Below are 7306 nucleotides of genomic sequence, written 5' to 3' on the forward strand. Positions count from 1 at the left end.
GTAAAAACATGAAGAGGTCGTGTGCATGTATAAAACTTGATTTTCACCAACCTTACGAATGGCATCAAGTTCATACAGTAAGACCTGGTAGAATTGTCCTTCACTAACACCATCCCTACAGATATTATAAAAAGCATACTTTAGCTATTTCTTGGACCTAACTGCGGATCGAAACAATTTCTTTATCTAAATAGTTATTAAATTAGAGTACCTGTAAAATATTATTCTCAATGGTTTTTGTCCAGTAGCCTTCTTAAATGAAAGTAAAAGCTCTTTGCAGTAACTCAAATTTGTAAACTTCAATTAAAAAAAGAAACCGTCATTTTATCTTCTAATAAAAACTACGGAAGCAATTAGAAGGTATGACTCCATGTATGCATCACCAAGTAAGCCTCAAACACCCAATGAATGCACTTTCCACTGCAATAAAACCTTATCTATGAAGTTTTTGAACTCGAGGTTAGCCAAAAAAATCCAGAGGTCTTAAAAATTAAACCAGGTCAATAATTAAAGGAATCAAATAAAATATAAAATATATAATTCTCTAGATCACACATGAATATCCTAAATTAGAAAAACTTAACAGTTAGACAAATCATATTTCTCAATTTGATAGTCATTATCACTGCAAAATGAATTTTTTATGGCCAATTTAAATAGCTCTATCATAAATGGCATCAAGGTCTTTAACAGAAAACAGAGTGTAACAAACACAGTGAAGCTAGAGAGAAAGAGAAAGAGAGAGAAAGAAAGAGAATCAAGTTTAGAAGCTCTGAGAATTTCTGTAAAATTTTGGTTTTCTACATGCACACGACCTCTTCATGTTTTTACCCCCCAAACCGAAACTATTTCAGCCCCTGTTCCGTACAACCCAAAACAGAGCACACCTCATCACCTACATGGCTCCTTCATCCGACCAAAATTGAACAACACCCACTCCATTCGGCCTAGGTTCACTCTTTTCTTCGTGTTTTCCCTACAGTTCCCTATTTTTTGTTCACTGTGTGTGTGTTGTTTTCCAGATATAGGATTATATGAGGATTGGAAATATTGGGATGTGCTTGTTGGTGAATAATTTGGTTTATGCTTTTGTATATTTCGGGTACCTGTTAGAAATGGAAGCTAGGGCGGCTATGAAGATTCCAAGGTTGAAGGACATGATAGAGAGAATGACTAAGTAAAACCCATGCGACAAGTATATATGATGGTTTGAGTCAAGGCGCCCAGCATGGGATTCGTGCTTGTAGGCTTGATATCGGGCAAGATGGACAACACCTCGATTGCAAAGGCTAGCAAAAACACGAAGAAAAGAGCCAACACTCAACTTGTGATACGTGTCTCTTAATACCCTTTCTGCTGAAGCTGTAGAGAGGGGGAGAAGAAGAAAGAAGGAAAAAAAGAAGGCGGCAGAAGTGGTACAAGGAACCGATCAGCCGATTCAGACATGGGTTTTAACGTTTTGAAGAAAAGTTAGTCGATAATAATAAAAAATTATTATTTTATTGTCCAACATGGAAAAAAAATTAATATTTTATTCATCCGTCAGTTTCTCCGTTAGTTAGGTGACGGAATGGTGCTTCAAGGACTAAAACGGAAAGCGTAAATTGGTTTTAGGGACTAAAAGTGGAAAAAATAAAATGTAGGGACTAAAATGAAAAAACGTCAAAATATATGGACTAAAAGTGCATTTACGCCTAGAATTAATACATTTAGTTTCACTGGTTACTGCACGACTTGTCGTTTAAGTGTTGCTCAAATGAACTGCAGCTCCATTAAAGCAAAAAAACTGAACCCCATTACCTAAGGATTATATTCGCACAACTTGTAAAAAATTATATCACCCCAACTAGCATTATATTCTAAAAAAACAAAAGAATCAAATTTAAAATTTATGGAATCCAACCAATGAGTTTCTTTTTTATGTAGGTGGTATTTGAATCTAAGTATCTGTTTGGATACAACGTCTGGCGTTCAATGTCTGCATTTCACGTTTTTTTTTTTTTTTTTTTTTTTTTAGAAGAGCGTTAACTGAGTTCCAGTGGGTCCCACGGCATTGTTCACTTGACCCACAAATCTCTTTTTTCAACAAAACTTTCATTAAAAATGAATCCCACGACACTATTTACACATTTAAAAATTATTTTACTACAGTATTTTCAATTTTCAGTAAAATAAGTGGTATCCAAACACACCTTAAATCTCTTACTCAACAATAATGAACCTTACCAATAGAATTAACTAACCCATAAAGAATAATTCTTTTATAGAAATCGTAGAATTTTGAAATTTATGGTGTCTACTTTATAATGATTGGGTTTTACTCTTGGGGCCAAATGTCAATTAGTTTCTCTATTTATATAGATGAGATTGAAATTTAGCATTCTCATTTGATGATAAAAGACTTTACCGATTAAGTTAACGTGACCCCAACATAAACTACTTTATATTATTATAAGTAACATGTAGATCACAAGGCCAAAGGAATAAGAGTACAACTAAGTAAAGAAGAAACTTAAATGTTTTCCTAAAGCATAGGTCATTCAAGTTCATTTGCAGTTTTGCACAATCCTTTAACCCAAATTTCAGTATGAACTCACATCTGAGTAAGATGAAAAAAAAAAAAAAAAAAAAAAAAAAAAAAAAAAAAAAGAAATATGAAACCATTGCTTGTAGGGTTAAGCTTATCACCTTTTATTATTGTCAAAGGGATGATGAGAAAATTTAAAAGGATGACACTATTTACTGGTGCGGCAACAGTAATTCTAAATGTGGAATTAGAATAAGATAAAATCTAACATTTTGGACCTCGGTCCAGTCGCATTTGCATTAAAAAAACAAGTAATTTTTTCTCAATATATATATATATAAACTCATTTATAGATTACATATGCAATTATTAAGCTTTATCATATATAAGATAAACGTAAACATACCTTAAAGAATTGCAATGATCTTGTAAAGTATCATCTTCTTCTACCTTAGAAGAGGATTTTGGCCAAACAAAGCATGTAGAAGAGCTGGAGGCAATGTTGATGGAAAGGGAGAACTGCAAATTTATAAGCACTTTTTTGTGTTTTTGGCCTGTTAAGAAGATAAGCACTTGTGTATGTAGCAAATGTTCTGTGAGAGAGAGAGAGAGAGAGAGCACCATCATCCAGGTTGGTTCATAAAATATCTAAATTGACAGTGCCTTAGATCTAGTCAAAAGTTCAAAATATGTTCATCCAAAGCTGGTCACATGGACTTGAAAGTAGAAGGAATAGGATCAAGGTTGTCAAAATTAGGATCCTACGTAAGATCGATAAGCACTTGTGTATGTAGCAAATGTTCTGTGAGAAAGAGAGAGAGAGAGAGATCACCATCATCCAGGTTGGTTCATAAAATATCTAAATTGACAATGCCTTAGATCTAGTCAAAAGTTCAAAATATGTTCATCCAAAGTTGGTCACATGGACTTGAAAGTAGAAGGAATAGGATCAAGGTTGTCAAAATTAGGATCCTACGTAGGATTGTGGATTATGGGATCGGATTGTGGATTGTAAGATCCTACTTTTTAGGGGAAAAAAAAGAAGCAAAAAAACATATTGGTACTAACTTTGTATGTTTAAAAAGACAACTATATGGAATTTTTTTGCTATTTGGGCAATTTTTGCTAACAGTTTCGTTATGTGACTCAAAAAACAAACAATTAGTTAAGTAGCATCTCGAGTCTTAGAGACTCGAGTTCAATGAAGGAACTTGACTCTCTAAGACTCAAGTTTCAAAAGTGGCAAGGCTGATGTGGATAAAAATCCACGTGGAACTCGAGTGTCTAAGACTCGAGTTCCTCAAAGAAAACCAAAAAATCTGACCTGGTCTTACATATAATTTTTTTGTGCAAATTACACCAAGAGGTTTTATAAAATGACATTCCTTCCAATAATTTCATGAAATGGCATTTTTCCTTGAGGTTTGTATAAATGCAACAATTAAGTTTTCATTAATGAAATATTCTTCTTTAAAAAAAAATTCCTATTAATTTATATATACCTCAACAAGGACAGGATAACATGCATTCACAAATCTCAAGAGATAGGAGTATAATTTCTTCTATAATTTAGGTAAAAATATATTTTTTTTTAAATTGGAATATTCCTTAAGTGAATTCAAAATTATAGAAGGTGTGGACTAAAAAAATTGTATTTATATAAATCTCCAAAAGGGTGGTTTAATTTACTCAAATGTTTTTCTCTCAAACTTTCATGCACATTGTACGAGTTAAAAACTAGTAATAATACATTAAAAATGAAGCTCAATTAAGATTACTCAAATTAGATTTTAATTGCACTTCAATTTTGTGTCAAGTGTTATATGCTAAAATGATGCTGATTGTCTTTAGATTTTAATTAAACACACTCCAAATTGTTTTTGCAAATGGTTATTTTAATTACACTTTTAATTTTATGTGAACTATCTTTACATGTAGATTCATGAATCTATATTTAAAAAAAATATAAAAGCACTCTATTAGAATCTATTAGTGTACAACTTGTTGCTTATAAACTTTAATAAATTTTTTACTATACTTTAGTATGTCAGTTGATGAGAAGATGCTTAAAGCGTTGTCTTTGTTCAAAGCTTCATCTAGTGGGGGTATTTTGGCACAAGTTTGGGTTCCCATGAGGCGTGGTGATCGCACATCGTAAGCACTTGTGAGCAACCCTATTTGCTTGATGAAATGCTTGCAGGGTATCGTGAAATTTCAAGATCGTTTGTTTTTCCTACTGAAGGAGATCAGGTTCATTCCTTGGGCTTCCTGGTCGTGTGTTTATCTCCGAAGTTCCAGAATGGACTTCAAATGTTAGTTATTACAATAAGATTGGGTATCTGCGGGCAGATCATGCAGCTCATCATGAGGTCCGTGGATCTATTGCTGTGCCAGTTTTTGATTCTCCTGAGATGTCATGCTGTGCTGTTTTGGAACTTGTCACTACCAAAGAGAATTCCAATTTTAATGCAGAGTTGGAAACTGTTTGCAATGCGCTCCAGGTTAGTATCCCTTTTCCTTTTCTTTACTGCTAGAATTTTCTTTTAATCTTTTTGTTTGTTATCCTGTGTTAAATCTTTTGGCCATGTTCAAAACCTCATAAATTACACTATTAGATCATCAGTGGAAAGTTCTGCTTCAATGCTATGAAGCAGCTCCTGTATCATTTCTTGTAGGCGCATTTCCAGAATATATACTACAAAATAAATTACTTGTATTCTTTGCATGAAATAGTATTAAATTAGAAAGGGTTTCAAAATTATTATTAGATCTGCTCTGATTGCGGCACTCTGCAGGCTGTGAATTTAAGGACTACTGAACCTCCTTGACTTTGTCCCCAGGTACAAATCATTTGTCTTCTCTGCCCTCTTCCCTGCATATACCTGTTTTAGTATCTATTACGTACAGTACAATTTTGTTGCTTCTAATAAGTAATTATGTTATTTGCAGTGCCTGCCAAAGAACCAAAGAGCTGCCTTAGCAGAGATAATTGATGTTTTACGAGCTGTGTGTCATGCACATAGATTGCCACTGGCTCTGACATGGATACTTTGTTATTACACTGAAGGAGCTGGTGATGAAATGACAAGAGTACGGGTTAGAGAGGGCAACACAAATTCTAATGAGAAATGTATACTGTGCATTGAGGAAACAGCTTGTTATGTGAATGATAGAACGATGGAAGGTTTTGTATATGCATGCCTGGAACATCATCTTGAGGAGGGGCAAGGTATAGCTGGGAAAGCACTTCAATCAAATCATCCCTTTTTCTACTCGGATGTGAAGAATTATGACATAAGTGAGTATCCACTTGTCCATCATGCGCGCAAATTTGGTTTGAATGCTGCTGTCTCAATCAGGCAAAGGAGCACCTACACTGGTGAAGATGATTATATATTAGAGTTATTTCTCCCTGTCAATATTGTTAAAGATATATTAGTCCATTAGCATAGGTCCAAGCCTAATTCTACTTTGTGTGCAAGCCAAGCCTCCTACTTATATTAAAAGTCTATTAGTCTAGGGTTTAGTCTACTCTATATACACATATTATAATTCATTGCAACACAGGATTTGTATTACACTATAATATATTATTAATATAACATTTTAGGGTTTCCTTCGTGGATGTAGGCCGTTAGGTTGAATCACGTAACCCTCGTGTGTTATTATGTTTTATACTTTATACTTTCGCTTCCGCATCTATACTAGCATATTCAACATAGTGTATCAATACTAATATTTAACATGGTATCAGAGCCACCTTCCTGTGGCTATGGTTTTCTGTCCTTATGATATATTTAAGAGCAATCTTTGTCTTCCTCGGTGTTTTTTTTTTTTCCATGTGTTCATCTTCTTTGGCTTCCAATTACTGTCGTCAAAACTCTTTGATATAGTCAAGCCACTGTTAGAAGTCGCATCAACACTGTAAGACCATTGCCTTCCTCAAACTACTGTCACAGAGTCAAACGTCATTCAAGGGATCTTCTCAACCTTATCAAATCTCAAGATTTCATCAAGCTTCCATCTTGAGTTTGAGAGGGGGTGTTAAAGATATATTAGCCCATTAGCATAGGCCCAAGCTTAATTCTACTTTGTGTGCAAGCCAAGTCTCCTACTTGTATTAGAAGTCTATTAGTCTAGGGTTTAGTCTACTATATATACACATGTTATAATTCATTGCAACACAGGATTTGTATTCCACTATAATATATTATTGATATAACCTTTTAGGGTTTCCTCCGTGGATGTAGACGGTTAGGCTGAACCACGTAACTTTCGTGTGTTATTGTGTTTTATACTTTATGCTTTCGCTTTCGCATCTATACTAGTATATTCAACATGGTGTATCAATACTAATATTTAACAAATAAGAAGGGGAGTGCAAAACAACAGCTCTTGTTGAACAACTTATCGGGTACCATGCAGAGAATATGTAAGAGTTTGAGGATAGTTTCTGATGCAGAATTATTTGGGGTGGAAGTCTCTAAAGTTGCATTTCAGAAGGAAGAAAACCAAAACTTTCCGCTGATGGCTATGCCTGTGGAAAATTCTCAGTTGACATTATCAGATAATGATGTGAATTCGACCGAGAAGATGCCATTGGAAGTGTCTAACACAAGAAATGATGGAATTGAACCAGATAGTCTTCATAAGCAAGTAATGTTCTTAGTCACATCCTCCTTTCTTTTTTCTTCTTTTTTTTTCGGGGGGGTGGGGTTGGGGTTGGTGGGGATGCGTGTTCTAACCCTTCTGAAACTGAAAAGAGCATGCCTTGGTTAA

General features: G+C 34.4%; 1 pseudogene; it reads left to right on the forward strand.

Annotated features, from left to right (window-relative positions):
* The first annotated feature begins 4571 nt into the window (after positions 1–4571).
* Positions 4572–7306, forward strand: LOC115964933 (annotated as a pseudogene).

This window comes from Quercus lobata, chromosome 10 (genome assembly GCF_001633185.2).
Source record: "Quercus lobata isolate SW786 chromosome 10, ValleyOak3.0 Primary Assembly, whole genome shotgun sequence".
Classification (NCBI taxonomy): domain Eukaryota; kingdom Viridiplantae; phylum Streptophyta; class Magnoliopsida; order Fagales; family Fagaceae; genus Quercus; species Quercus lobata.